Source organism: Protopterus annectens, chromosome 2.part1, assembly GCF_019279795.1.
Source record: "Protopterus annectens isolate FY-2018-M chromosome 2.part1, PAN1.0, whole genome shotgun sequence".
Lineage (NCBI taxonomy): Eukaryota > Metazoa > Chordata > Ceratodontiformes > Protopteridae > Protopterus > Protopterus annectens.
The window spans coordinates 917,797,168-917,813,524 of record NC_056729.1 but is presented as its reverse complement, the minus strand read 5'-3'; positions in this window follow the sequence as shown (position 1 = coordinate 917,813,524).

Here is a 16,357-nt window from a genome sequence, read left to right as displayed (position 1 = left end):
GTGTGTTTTCAATATTATGAGATGTGAGCATTTGGACTTTCAAGGTTTTAAAGTAGAACTACACACACATACATACATACACATATGTATATATATATATATATATATATATATATATATATATATATATATATATATATATATTTATTTTTTTTTTGTTTTTGTTTTTTGTTAACATTTCTTTTGACTTTAACCAGTGACATTATTCTACTGAAATGCATGCTGGAGAATTGTTACATATGATATTTTTCAATAGCTGTATTGCCAACTCCTATGTTACGGTTCCTTATTAGAAGACTGAAGACACATTCTTTCGAATGCATCTTGGATGAACTCAAAAGGCTGAAAAGGCAAAATATTGAAGCGGCTTTTAAGCAAATTCTTTCGCTGGGAAAGGATCTGCTTTGCCATTTTTGGCACTGTAGTGCAGTCTCGGAGTTGGTATATTTAAGTAGGGGGGTGTGGGGGTTCAGCCCCCCACTTAATGTAATGTTTAAAGTGTTTTTTTTTTTTGTTGGAACAGTGATTTTTTTCCCTAGGAAAAAAAAAATTGCTGTTCTGAAAGTTCAAAAATGTAAGCTTTTGCTTACATAGGGTCGATTAATCACCGTACACTTTTTTAAGCATTCGGTGATCAAATATGGACCCTGTGTTACAGTAGGTTAAATGTGTCATATACAATGCCCTCTAAGGATAGGGTGGGTGATGATGCCCATGATTGTGAGGAACTGCTGGCATGTGAGTTTGATCCTGTGCGATGTAACTGATCCTAAAGACAGTGCTGCATGACGGAACTTCAGATGAGAGGTTCTGTGAGATGAATGCTGATGAGGCAGGCTTGCATGACTGCAGTTGTGTTATGTCCTCACAACTATTTCCAGTACTTTCCTGAGATTCACAAGGTGTGTGACATGGTGAGCCCCCATGTATCTAGAGAGTACCCTGTCCTCACCTCTGTGCACCACTACTTGAGTCTGGTAGGTCTTAACTACTATACACATGGAGACAGAAATAAATGCTGTGTGTGCCACCATTCTGTGCATGAGTGTGTCCATAATAGTATCCCTACCGTGTACCATGTAGTGGTAGAAATCCTCATGTACACCAAGCAGTACTCTGACCATCTTTAGCCGTGGTGACTGGCTCAGCCTGTTTTTCTTTATACTCTGACCATCTCTAGCCGTGGTGACTGGCTCAGCCTGTTTTTCTTTATACTCTGACCATCTCTAGCTATGGTGACTGGCTCAGCCTGTTTTTCTTTATACTCTGACCATCTCTAGCCGTGGTGACTGGCTCAGCCTGTTTTTCTTTATACTCTGACCATCTCTAGCCATGGTGACTGGCCCAGCCTGTTTTTCTTTATACTCTGACCATCTCTAGCCATGGTGACTGGCTTAGCCTGTTTTCCTTTATACTCTGACCATCTCTAGCCGTGGTGACTGGCTCAGCCTGTTTTTCTTTATACTCTGACCATCTCTAGCCGTGGTGACTGGCTCAGCCTGTTTTTCTTTATACTCTGACCATCTCTAGCCGTGGTGACTGGCTCAGCCTGTTTTTCTTTATACTCTGACCATCTCTAGCCGTGGTGACTGGCTCAGCCTGTTTTTCTTTATACTCTGACCATCTCTAGCCGTGGTGACTGGCTCAGCCTGTTTTTCTTTATACTCTGACCATCTCTAGCCGTGGTGACTGGCTCAGCCTGTTTTTCTTTATACTCTGACCATCTCAGCCGTGGTGACTGGCTCAGCCTGTTTTTCTTTATACTCTGACCATCTCTAGCCGTGGTGACTGGCTCAGCCTGTTTTTCTTTATACTCTGACCATCTCTAGCTGTGGTGACTGGCTCAGCCTGTTTTTCTTTATACTCTGACCATCTCTAGCCGTGGTGACTGGCTCAGCCTGTTTTTCTTTATACTCTGACCATCTCTAGCCATGGTGACTGGCTCAGCCTGTTTTTCTTTATACTCTGACCATCTCTAGCCGTGGTGACTGGCTCAGCCTGTTTTTCTTTATACTCTGACCATCTCTAGCTGTGGTGACTGGCTCAGCCTGTTTTTCTTTATACTCTGACCATCTCTAGCCATGGTGACTGGCTCAGCCTGTTTTTCTTTATACTCTGACCATCTCTAGCCGTGGTGACTGGCTCAGCCTGTTTTTCTTTATACTCTGACCATCTCTAGCCGTGGTGACTGGCTCAGCCTGTTTTTCTTTATACTCTGACCATCTCTAGCCGTGGTGACTGGCTCAGCCTGTTTTCTTTATACTCTGACCATCTCTAGCCGTGGTGACTGGCTCAGCCTGTTTTCTTTATACTCTGACCATCTCTAGCCGTGGTGACTGGCTCAGCCTGTTTTTCTTTATACTCTGACCATCTCTAGCCGTGGTGACTGGCTCAGCCTGTTTTCCTTTATACTCTGACCATCTCTAGCAATGGTGACTTGCTCAGCCTGTTTTTCTTTATACTCTGACCATCTCTAGCCGTGGTGACTGGCTCAGCCTGTTTTTCTTTATACTCTGACCATCTCTAGCCGTGGTGACTGGCTCAGCCTGTTTTTCTTTATACTCTGACCATCTCTAGCCGTGGTGACTGGCTCAGCCTGTTTTTCTTTATACTCTGACCATCTCTAGCGGACTCTCTGTTATCCATTCCTTCACTATTCTTCCTTCTCCTTCTTTCATATTTTTCTTGTTCTTTAACAAAACAGAGTAAGAATCTTGTCTGTGTGGAAGATTTTCAGTCCATATATCTCTAGTTAATCACTGTATATTAATCAGATGAGACAATAATAGTAGAAGTGGTGAACTTAAACTCGTCTTAAGTCAAAATAAATAAATAAATACATTAAAATATATATAATTGTACAGAATTACTAAGTATTCGAAAGTAATCCAAGCAAGGCAGGCAGTCTGTTTCCAGTCGAAAATCCTTTATTAAGTACACAGACAAACCAAGTAAAACAAAAATAGAGTAACAGTTTCCTCACAAGCTTTCTAAAAATATATATATATATATATATATATACTTTTTATCAGGCATGGGAGTGGTTTATTGTGCTGTAAAACAAAGTGTTATTGGTACACATGCTAAATTCACATCCCTTCCCCCATCAGTGTGACATTCGAGCTGGTCCTGCCCTACTTAGTAGCTGTCATAATAATGTTATGTGCTTTAAATAAAATTTATAATGATGTGGTATCTCTTATTTAACCAGATTGTTAAGTAAATTATTAAGTCTGTGATTTTATCCAAGACAATATACTACATGGCTGGGTAAATATATCAACCTCAGTCCATTTGGAAATAAAAAAAAATATATAAATATATACATATACACTTTGCATGTAAAAAATCAATTGTAAAAATCATGTTCTATTTTCATAACCTCTTGTTAACAAAGATCACTTTTGTCCTTCTAGACTTCCTGTCTGTGTACAAGAACCCTAAAAATTATCAATAAAAATATTATTGTATAATTACTTAGTATTGTTATTACACATCATTTTGAATAAAGTGGAAAAAAGAAAACAAGAAAAAGAAAAAAATAATAAGAAAAAATGTATGATGATGGAAACAAAATATACACTAAAATTAAAACTGATTTAAAATGGTATTTAAAACCAACTGGTAGAATAAAATAAAATAAAATAAAATTAATTAATTTAACATGTGTACCAATAACACTTTGTTTTACAGCACAATAAACCACTCCCTTGCCTGATAAAAAGTATATATATATTTAGAAAGCTTGTGAAATTATTACTCTATTTTTGTTTTACTTGGATCACATGTCTGTGTACTTAATAAAGGGTTTTCGACTGGAAACAAACTGCCTGCCTTGCTTGGATTACTTTCGAATACTTAGCAATTCTGTACAATTATATATTTTTTATTATTTTTTGTTTTTTTACTTACGATGAGTTTAAGTTCACTACTTCTACTACTATTGTCTGACCTGATTAATATATAGTGATTAACTAGAGATATATGGACTGAAAATCTTTCACACAGAGAAACTTCTTACTCTGTTTTGTTTTTGGACCCACTATACTTGTTTAGTGGATTATTTTGAGACTTTGCGGATACCACGGAGATTGCTTGTTTTTTTTTTTTTTTTTCTTGTTCTTTACTTACTTGCTTTATCTTTTTTTAATTATACTTTTCTCATTGTTGTTGATCATTTTGTCATGGCTTGAAGTTTATTATTGTTATTGCATTTTCCATTACCCATGTTCTTGTAAGTTTTATTTTTATTTTTTTTATTCTACTGGATCAGTGTTCTACCCTGATTAACACAGGTACACTACAGATCAGTGTTCTACTCTGATTAATGTAAGTCCACTACAGATCAGTGTTCTACCCTGATTAGTGCAGGTACAGTACAGATCAGTGTTCTACCCTGATTAACACAGGTACACTACAGATCAGTGTTCTACTATGATTAACGTAAGTCCACTACAGATCAGTGTTCTACCCTGATTAGCGCAGGTACAGTACAGATCAGTGTTCTACCCTGATTAATACAGGTACACTCCAGATCAGTGTTCTACCCTGATTAATGTAGGTACAGTACTGATCAGTGTTCTACCCTGATTAACGCAGGTACAGTACAGATCAGTGTTCTACCCTGATTAATGCAGGTACACTCCAGATCAGTGTTCTACCCTGATTAATGCAGGTACAGTGCAGATCAGTGTTCTACCCTGATTAACGCAGGTGCAGTACAGATCAGTGTTCGACCCTGATTAACGCAGGTACACTGCAGATCAGTGTTCTACCCTGATTAATGCAGGTACACTCCAGATCAGTGTTCTGCCCTGATTAACGCAGGTACAGTACAGATCAGTGTACTACCCTGATTAACGCAGGTACATTACAGATCAGTGTTCTACCCTGATTAACGCAGGTGCACTACAAATCACCAGGGGCAGCAATATCCTAGACCTGGCCATTACCAACATGGGAAACCAGTGTTCCACACCAGAGGTCAAATCCTTGTTGGTCAGATCCGACCACAAGCTAATCAGCCTAGACATCCACATCCCACCCCCACCTCCAGTTAGGGAAACCATCATAAAAAACTTCTCCAAATCCAACTTCACACTTCTTAAGACAGACGTGGCAAACTTCACGACACCCATGCAGATGGACAATAGAGGTATGACTGCTGAATCCTACACAAATGCACTTTATAAGCACTTACACGAGTGCATGGATCATGCTATCCCTAATAGAACCAAGATGTTATCCACGAAAAAAAGGAAGCCAATCTGATGTTCCTCTGCCATAAACAAACTCTACAACAGAAGAAAGAAACTGTTGCAAAAAAGAGTAAAATCCCATGACTGCAGGAACTCCCTGGTCAACCTCAGTAAGAAGCTGAGATCCCTCATAAAATCCTCCAAAGCTAGTTACGAAAACAAAATTGCCACTGACTCTAAAGACAACCACAAAGCATTCTATAGCTATGTCAAGAATCTCAATGGGAACACTCAGATCTGCTCTGAGTTACAGCACAATGGCGCTAAATATACAGAACCAACTGATATTGCCAACATCCTAGCAGATAGCTTCAGTGTTAACTTTACCCCCCTCTCACCCCCTAGAGGGCCATCTCTATACCAGAAGAAAGCAAAGTTCCTGTAATCACAGCTGCACAGGTAAAAAGCACACTCTCCAAAGCCAAGAACACAGCATCCATGGGACCTGACAATATCCCAGGCTGCATTCTACACAAACTACAGAATGAACTGGCACCCTACCTAAGTACCATGTTCAATCATAGCCTCACCTCAGGCTTTGTACCCACTGAATGGCGCACCGTGACGGTTATCCCAGTCCACAAAGGTGGAGCCACGATGGACCCCGGGAACTACCACCCCATTAGCCTGACGAGCCTGGTCTGCAAGGCCATGGAATGTATCATCATGGAACTCATAAACAAAGACATTGGTAATCTCCAAACTTTGGACCCTACCCAGTTTGGATTTGTAAAAGGCAGATCATGTCTCCTAAGCCTGATTGACTTCTTTGAAGCAGTCACCAAAGCTATAGATGAGGGTAAAATGGTTCACACAGCTTATCTAGATCTCGCCAAGGCTTCCGACACCATCCCCCACTCTGGAATTATAGATAAGCTCACAAAACTAGGTATAAATCCCTATGTCACAAGATGGGTTGCCAACTGGCTCATGGACAGAACCCATACTGTGAAAGTAGCGGATTCCAAATCCGACTTCAGACCAGTGACAAGTGGAGTTCCACAGGGTTCAGTCCTGGGTCCTCTCCTGTTTGGTATCTACTTCTCTGAAGTGCAGGCTAACACAGAAGGTCTTTGGCTAACAAAGTTTGCAGATGACTGCAAACTAGGAGCCATAATCAAAACTCCTAACAATGTGGACAAACTACAAAAGGGCCTCACTGAGACAGATACCTGGTGTCAAAGCCATGGCCTGAAGCTCAATGCCAAAAAGTGTATTGTCATCCCCTTTGGTAAAAACTCTGTACCCATGAACTGCCACATAGCTGGTAGTCTACTTAATGCCGAAAATGTGATAAGAGACTTTGGGACACAGGTGGACAGTAGTCTCTCCTTTGATAATCACATCGCCACAGTGGTCAGGAAATCCTTCTACGTGGCTCATCTCATCACAAAAGGATTCTCATCCAAAAAAAAGAGGTCATTGTTCCCCTCTACTCATCACTCATTAGACCCCTTATAGAGTACAATGCCCCTTTTGGTATGTACCTCACAAGACATTTACAACAACTGGAAAGACCACAGAAATACCTCATAAAGAGGATTACTGGCCTCAAACAGATACCCTACACAGACCGTCTCAAAAACTACAGCTTTACTCCATCGCATATCGCCTACTCAGGGGCTATCTCTGCCTAACATACAAAGCTATGTCAACCCCAGAGCTGTTGGACATGCTCCACTTAAAGAAATCCAAATCCCTCTGAGCTACACGCTCTAGGGACCTAAACCTTGTCACCACAATAAACAGAACATGCTGGAGGGATAGATTCCTGACCCAGAGACTTCCCATACTCTGGAACAGACTACCTATCTATGTCAAACAGAGCTCTTCATTAGCACTCTTCAAGAAAAATCTTGATGATTGGATGGGAAATGGGAAATTCACCCCAGGGATCACATCTGTGGCTCTGCTCGACAGGGGAACAGGAAAATAATTTTCTTGGGTGGCGAAAGCCAGGGTACGTTTTTTTTGGCTAGGCTTACATAGGCCCTAGGGCCAATAGCCTAGTACCTCCCTATGAACCTATGAACCTATGAACTCTGATTAACATAGGTACAGAACAGATCAATGTTCCACCCTCATTAACATAGGTAGACTATAGATCAATGTCCTACCTACAGCTTTTACTGAATGACAGTACAGCATCCTCTGTAAAGTCCATATTGCTGAAGCTGATTGGAGTGAAGATTCCCATGTCCTGCAAGTTACCTTATCAGAATAAAAAGATCTCATGACATGTCTTAGTTTGTATCCTGGAGGCCAAACTGAGACTGCTAATGGAACAGTGTTCAATGTGGTGCCTGCTCTTTCAGGTATGAGCTGCACCCATTTCCACAAGCTTTGCTATGGCTATAGCAATTTTTTCTTTTTTACTCCAGCAAACATTATTAAGCAACACTTATAATATATAAACAATTTGTAAATAAGCCAAAACAAACTTTTAACATTAGTTCACTAATACTGTACAGGAATAATACCTTCAATGCCATTTGCATCTTAATTTTTACAAATACATTATTCTTCACAGTGTACTTTGTTGTACCCAACCTCTCACCATTTAACTCAATACCAAATTCATGGTCAGCTTCAAATATTCCACTATAAACTAGGGTATTTGCATGACACACAGGCCCAGAGATTCCTGGAGTTTGTAAACACAAACACCTTGGACCAGAAAGTCGATACACCAACTAGGAGTGCAAACATACTTGACCTAATGGTGCCAAACATGGGAGAATGCTGTACTCCTCACTTACTATAGTGTCCTCTCTGGTAAGGTGAGACCACAAAACTGTCTCCTTCAAAATAAAAATTAGTTCAGTGATCCTGCAACATTTTGGAACTATTTTAAAGCAAATTCCTACTACTAAGTGATACATTGTCAAAATGTCATGCCTCCCAAACCCTGATTATGCAGAATTGTTCACAGAAACCCTGTACAATCATGTCAATAAATACATAGAGACAGCTGTACCCAACAGAAATGAGCCCACAACTAATTCAAAAAACAAACCACCCTGGTGGAATCCAAACATAAACAGACTGTACAACAAAAGAAAAACGTCATAGACAAGATTAGGAAGTAGTACACCCAGCATGATAAAACACACTAATCAATCTAACCAAAAAATTAAGAGACACATTAAGTCTACTAAAGCCAAATTTGAGATAAAGATATCATCCCAGGCAAAGGACAACCACAATTCTCGCTTTAGTTATGTCCAAAACCTCAAAGGCAACACACAGCAGTGGGCAGAGCTGATTGTAAATGGAATCATTTACACAGAGTTGGAAGATATAGCAAATCTCCTGGCAAACAAATTCAGCTCCACTTCCCCCCACCAACCAGGCCCCCCAGGAAATACCAACAAATATTACTCAGCAACTGTCACTAGGGAGCAGGTCCTAGATTTGCTCTCTAAGGTCAAAAATACTGCATCGATGGACCCTGATAATATTTTAAGATGTCTCCTAAATAGCCTGAAACATAACCTATTAGGAGCACTGGAGTCACTGTTAAAGCATAGGTTCAGACAGGCTTTGTGTCTCATGAATGGAGAATTGCAGCAGTTATCCCTCTACACAAGGGTGGGCCATCAACATTTCCTGGGAACTACAAATCCATATGTCTGACTAGTTTCAAAATGAGAGCTGTCAAAATAATTATCATGGAAATAATTATCATGGAAATACTTAATAAGGACATAGAAAAACTTCAAACACTGAATCTAATCAGTTAGGTTTCATCAAATGGAGATCATGCCTATTCAACCTGCTGGACTTCTTTGAGAGGATCAAAAAGGCAATGGATGAGATCAAAAAGGTATATATCTATTCTGGCTTGGCTTAGCCATTTAATGCAATACTCTACTCAGGCATTGTAAACAGACTCATGGATATAGGCATAAACTCCTATCTTGCATACTGGATAGCTGGCAAGCTCTGAGATAGGACCCAGGAAGTTAGAATAGGGAGACTACCTCTACAAAGAGGCCAGTCACTGGTAGAGTCCCTCAGGATTTGTGCTGGTTCCTCTCCTTTTTGGCTTCTACTTTGTGGAAGTCCAGGCCAATGTCAAGGGCCCCAGGCTGACTAAGTTTGCAGATGAATTTGCCCAAGACACTAACATCCTACAGAAAGGACTAACCCAGGAAAATTACTGGTACTAAAGCCATGGCTAAAACCCAATGCCAGAAATGCTTAATAGTACTCTTTGGAAAGTCATCCACCCTAGGAAAGTACATCATTGACAGCACACCCCTAAGAGTAGATTCAGTAGTTAGGGATGTGGGTACATGTGTAAATAGTAACCAGGCTTTCAACCAACATGTGTTTAAGGTAGTAAGGAAATCATTCTGTCTTCTTCAACTTATAAGCAAGGGCATGACATCCAGGTCAAAGGAAGTCATTGTTTCACTATATTCTGCCCTCATCAGACCCATGATTGAGTAGAATGCCTCCTTTGATATGTACATGACCATGCGCATGCAACAGCTGGAATGACCACAGCGATTCCTCACAAAAAGGAATACTGGGCATAAACAGCACATCATATGCAGATCTCCCCAAAGCCCTATCTCTGTATTCTGTTCCCTACAGACTGTTGAAAGATGAGCTATACCTGCCATACAAGTCATCATTGGATCACACTCACATGGACTTTTTGCATATCTGCAAAATGAATCACATTAAAATTAAATGATCTAGGGATTTAAACTTTGCTTGCAACATACATTGCACGTTGGAAGAACAAGTATGTGTGAACAGGCTTCCCATCCTTGTAAAGCAGAATTCTTCCCTAACTGTATTCAAAAGGAGTTAAAATTAATGGATGGGGAATCAGAAATAAAACCTAGGTCTAGCTCTTATGTCTTTAATGCACAGAGACAGGCTATGTATCTTGCCCTCTTTTACATATACCCCTTAAAATAACCTCTAAGCCACACGAATTTGCATGATGCATTTTTGAAACTTGGCTAGACTTACAAAGGTCAGTAGATAAACTTTTAGGATATGTTTGGGATGCTTGACTAGGCATATAATGACCACAGGGGTCATTAGCCTAGTAAGTGTAGTATACACCTATGCACCAGTAATCTCTGGACTGCAGCTCAAATATATGAGAGGTCTTTGACAATCAGTGATCCCTCTTCTCACAGCAATTTGTGCAAAGAATCTAGATTATCTGGCTAGTTTTCACCATTTTCCTGGCTTTCTCCTGTCTTCCTTCCCTTTTCCTGCTTTATCCTTTACCAACTAGGAGAGATTCTTGTCTGCAAGTATTTAATTAGTTACACCACATTGGATGTAATAATGGTTAACGTCTTTGACTCCAGTGCATGAGGTACAAGGTTCAGTCATGATCTCTGGCCAGTGCCTGATTAGAGTTTGCATTTTCTGCCTGTGTCTCTATGAGGCTCCTTCCACCTCCAAAAAAACATACTGAGTGTTTCCATCTCAAATTAACCAATGAATGGAGCTGTGGGCAGCAGCACAGCCAAAGGTTCAATATTCAGGATGAACAGTAGAGATGACAGAGAGAACACCCTAATTGTTCTTCTGCTTAACTGAAATCACTCTGATAGAACATAACCTATTAATCTTGGCTGTCAAAGCAGCATACATACACTTATTATTAACTTCATTAATTTTTTCAACATACCAAATAGTTGCAATACTTTACTAGGAATTAAGATTATCAAAAGCAGACAGCTATTTTTCACTTCAGCACAGCTGTCCGCAGAGATAGGATTTAGATAAATATGACCCAGGAGTCAACTCAGTGACTGCACAATGGCTCCATCATTCTATTTGACTGACATTTTACAAGCTGATGTTTGCCATTGTTCCATTACCAGGAAGATTTTAAATTTTAAGGATAAAAGGCAGATATTTAAGGTAACTTGTCTAGCTACATCTCTGCATTTTAGATCTATGTTCATCTGGCAATTGTCTATTCGAGCCACGTTTTTGCAGAAATGAAAATGTGACTTCCTTAAATTAAGCTATGTCATCTTAAGAAAATCTTAGCATCTGTTTTGGAATCTGACAAACTTTCTTTCCAAGTACAAGGAGAAACTAAATATATCTATTTTAAATATGGAGGTGTCTGTCCAGGACTTAAATGTTAAGGTGCTGTTTGGCAAGGACTTGTCTTCTATGTTAAAAGTCAGTGAGACACTGTCTACTTCAAAGGTTTAAATAAGAGTGCAGTCATGCCATGATGCAAATTGTGCAAGAGTTCAAGGTTCTTAATGCAGTCTTCCACTCTTAGTCCTCCATGATGACATAGTTTTTCACCCTTAGCCCTCCGCAGAACAGCCACCTTTGTTAGTCTCACAAGCAAACATTGGTCCATCTAGCCCATCTCCACTAGTTACTACAATATATATCTGCCATAATGGATGGATAGTTTCCCACCATTTCTCCAGCCAACCTGATTGACATGGGCATCTTCAGGCAATGCAGTAATTGCCTCATGTATACTGACAACCATTTGCTCCTAAAGCAAACAAATACAGCCTGTGAGATATATATGTAACTATACCAGGAAATTAGAATCAGTTCTCTTACATAACAATATACAAGACATACAACAGGTTGTCAACACACATAACTCCCTTCTCACACAAGATAAGGTCAAGACAAATAAACCCCAATATGCAGAGGTACTCACTAAGAGCCTACCAAAGGACCAGAGACCTCCCAAGTGCAAACAACATACACATACTAGTACAGGAACAGAATCTACCACTACACATAACAACACACATATCAATGTCTCAACAATTAATCCCCTAAGGCAGAACACCTCAAAACCTAATGTTCTGATCATAGGCAACTCAGTAGTGACACACACAGATGTCCCCATCAGTAGGCCAAAGAAGGAGGTCATGGTCAGCTGCCTGTCAGGTGCCAGGATCCATCAAATCATGCACACACTTAAGTCACTCAGTAGCATGTACTCTGTCATAATACATGTTAGTGTGAATGACTTGAGACATACCTGTCAGTAACCTATGAAGAGAGACATAACCAAACTCAGATTATGTGTCCCAGGCAGGTAAGTCCCCAGCCCTAAGCAGCATTCTACCTTCACCAAGGATGATGCCACAATACAGACAAAAAAATGACTGATTTCAATAATTGGCTTTGTATGTCCAAACAACAAAACTCCCGACATAAAGAAATCCAGTAAGGACAAACTCAAGGTCATGCTACCTAATGTTAGGAGCTTAAACAGTAAACTGCACTCCCTGGAAGCACTCCTCACTTTGGAAGATGCTGACATGTGTGCAGTGACTGAAACTTGGTTCAAGGCCACTGAGAGCACCCCAGCCATACAAGGCTATGATGCCTTTCACACATTCAGACCATAAAATGAGCATGAAAGAACCAGAGGTGAAGGTGTATCCATCTTCATTAAATCCAAATACACTTCGAGACTGGTGAAACAGTACGACTCTTGAGATACTCCAAGTTCAATTAACTAATTAACTATAAGTAAAATACCCCACAATAACATTGCTAGCTACAGGTCCCATACAATGAACCAGGAGAAGCACACCACCTACCTTGACTTGCTAGGTTCACTGAGTATACAGGTAAACTCCTTGATCATGGGAGATTTCAACTATCCTTTCATCAACTGGGTGCCCTGCATGAACACAAACATGATCATTACAAGGTTCCTGCAAATGCCCTGGAACAGTTGGTCCACACACCCCCACAAGGGGCTTAAATGTCCTGGACCTAGTGCTCACCAACACGGGGGGGGTGGTCACTGCACTATCCCCTATGTGTTGCCCTCCCTGGTAAGGTCAGACCATAAAACTGTCTTGTTTGAAGTAATGATCAAACCTGACACCCCCACAGGAGTAAAAAAAATGGAAAATATCTCCAATTGCCTATTAAGTGATGGTATAAAAAGTTTCAAAGCCCCTGCCAACATAGCCAACAATGCAGAGGAATACACAAATGCCCTAAACAACCACTTAATCAAATGCATTGAATCGGCTGTACCCAACAGCAACAAAACTAGGTCTTCCCAACAAAACAAGCCACCCTGGTGGACTGTAAGTATAAATAAGCTATACAATAAAAGAAAGAAATTGATATCTAAGAACAGGGGGGAACTTACTCAACAGAGTAGAAATACCCTCCACAGCTCGAACAAGCAAATCAGATATTTTTTTAAGTCCTCTAAGGCTAGCTATGAGTCTAAATTAGCATCCCTAGCTAAAGACAATCATAAGGCATTCTTTATCTACATCCGAAACCTAAAAGGGAAAGCCAAGCTGTGTGCCGAACTTATAGTGAACGGGACCACTCACAGTGAACTTTAGGAAATTGTCAACCTGCTAGCTGACAGATTTGGAAATAACTTCACCCCCCTGTCCCCACTAGACATACCCTGAAGCATTCCTGACACCAGTCCTCTAAAGAGTATCTCCAAAGAACAGGTCATACAAACCCTCTCCAAGTCCAAAAACATGGCCTCTATTAGCTGCTCACTAAACAATCTAAAACAAGACCTAGCAGAACCACTCGTCACTCCATTTAACCATAGCCTGAGAACTGGCTTTGTCCTGACAGAGTGGAGAACAGCAACAGTAATCCCCTTACACAAAGTCAGTACATCAAATGACCCTGGAAACTATCAGCTTATAAGCCTAACCAACCTTATCTGCAAGGCCATGGAAAGAATCATCATGGACCTTACCCGCAACAACATAGGTGACCTTCAAACCCTTGACCCAACCCAATTTGGTTTTGTTAAGGGTAGATCTTGCTTATTAAACCTAGTGGACTTCTTTGAGAATGTCCCCAATGCCCTGAATGATGGCAAAACAGTACATACCACCTATCTTGATTTAGATAAGGCCTTGGACACAATCCCCATTCAGGTATCATAGAGAAACTCTCTCAGCTGGGGATTAACCCATCCATTACTAGATGGGTAGCATACTGGTTCACTGACAGAACACACACACTGTTAAAGTTGGGGAGTCCACCTCCACCAGTAGACCAGTTACCAGTGGGGTACTACAAGGATCTCTGCTGGGCTCTCTACTGTTTGGAATCTATTCCTCTGAACTCCAGGTAAAGGTAGATGGTCTGTGACTTTCCAAGTTTGCAGATAACTGTAAACTGGGCAGAATCATAGATTCCCCCAATGATGTTAATATATTACAGAAAGGACTGACAAAGACCAATGATTGGTGCCAAACTCATGGACTAAAACTTAATGCAAAAAAGTGCCTCATTATCCCCTTTAGCAAAGAAGTAGCCCCTGCTAATGATGATAAAGACAGCACCCCTCTAAGCTCAAACCATGTGCACCGGAACCATAGAGCAAGGGGGGAGGGGCTTTTGCAGATCCAGGCAGCAGCAACTTACATATACAAATGGACCCGCAGTCCCGCAACCAGTCACAATCACAGTCACAAACCATTAGTACATATACTTACTCTACTCCAACCGAGATCACACTACAAACACTGTTTGATGATGTTTATTAATTTCAGCAGTCTAAAGATACTACCTGTAAAGACTCATATTGCTAACTTAGTCTTGCATGAAATTAGTTTACTGGATGGTTATGTGTAGAAGGGGAAAAACTCCTTGGGCTATATATTTTAGCTCATCGTCTCTTCAAATATTATATGCACATTGTCAAATCAGCATCAACATAACTACGGATTAAGTGGACCTTTGTTTAAAATGTCCACTTCTCAAAGTAGAAGTCGACAGTAAGCAAATATTGGTTGGTTTCAGAACAAACTGCTACCGTGTTTATTATTCCACCACCCATTTCTGTCTTTAGTTGACAAAAAATTAACTTGTTGTGCAGCAGTGTAATATACTTTGTACTATTAAAGAGAATGTGTTCTGACTTAATAAAACTAACCACATTCCCAAAACTTTGTGAAACAGAGATAAAAAAGTCTACAGAAAACTCATATAATATTGCTAAATTTCAGCTGAGCTGAGCTGAGCTTGTTGTAGTGTGTGTAATTATTTGCTTGTTGCAGAAGCAAGAAAGAACATGTCAATAACACTGATGTGTGACCACTACACTGTGCTATGTATTTATTTTACTTGTCATGTCAGATAATACTAGTCTTAGAAAATATGCCCTGCTGCAGAAGAACTAAAATATAAAAATGCAAAGAAGACGATTAGCTGCTCCCAATTTTTTATTAATCTCACGTTGGCCTGCCTAGATAAAACACACATCTGTACAAAAATCACCTCAAGCATGTGTAAGGCAATCCTAAAAGAAGTGTAGGAAAGTTTTTGCGTTTAGTTTTCCAACAGCACATTATACTACTGTAGTATCTGCCCTGCTGCTCTGTTAATAAATGCATACATACCTACAATTAATAATAATAATTATACCTTAATGTTTGAAGTATACAGGCTTTACGGCTTAAAATTCTGAATGGTGAAGATTAACAGTGAGGAAGGTTAGATTAAGAAACAAAGGGTGTGTGTGTGTGTGTGTGTGTGTGTGTGTGTGTGTGTGTGTGTGTGTGTGTGTGTGTGTGTGTGTGTGTGTCTTTCAGCTTGTCCCAGTTAGGGGTCGCCACAGCAGAACTCCGGTCTGCTAATGTTTGGTAGTGGATTTTTACATGCCGAGTTACCAGCCCTGATGCAAACCTTCAACGAAGGCACGCCCATTCACGCATGCCTCCACACAGAAGACCCTCTAGCTGAGAGTCGAACGTGACGTCTTGCTGTGAGGTGACAATGCTACCGCAGCACCACTACTGCGGTATATTAAGAAACAAAGGCTAAACTTCCTATTTCCCGATACCCCCACTATAGTGCATTGTGCAAATGTGCGATCTCCGAGATTCTCTGGTCAGCTGCAGTGAGCTGACAGCAAGCCCCTCCCACCTTTCAGCAAAGCTTAGCTAAACATGAAAACATAGTCCAACCAGATGGTGTTGAAGTGCTGAAGTATAACCAGTAAGAAGTAGTAGCACAACGTTGCGAGTCCACAGATAGGATTTATTAATACAAAAACACACAAATAGTTAAGCACTTTCATCAAACAGTATGACTTCATCAGAACAGTTAAAATATAAACT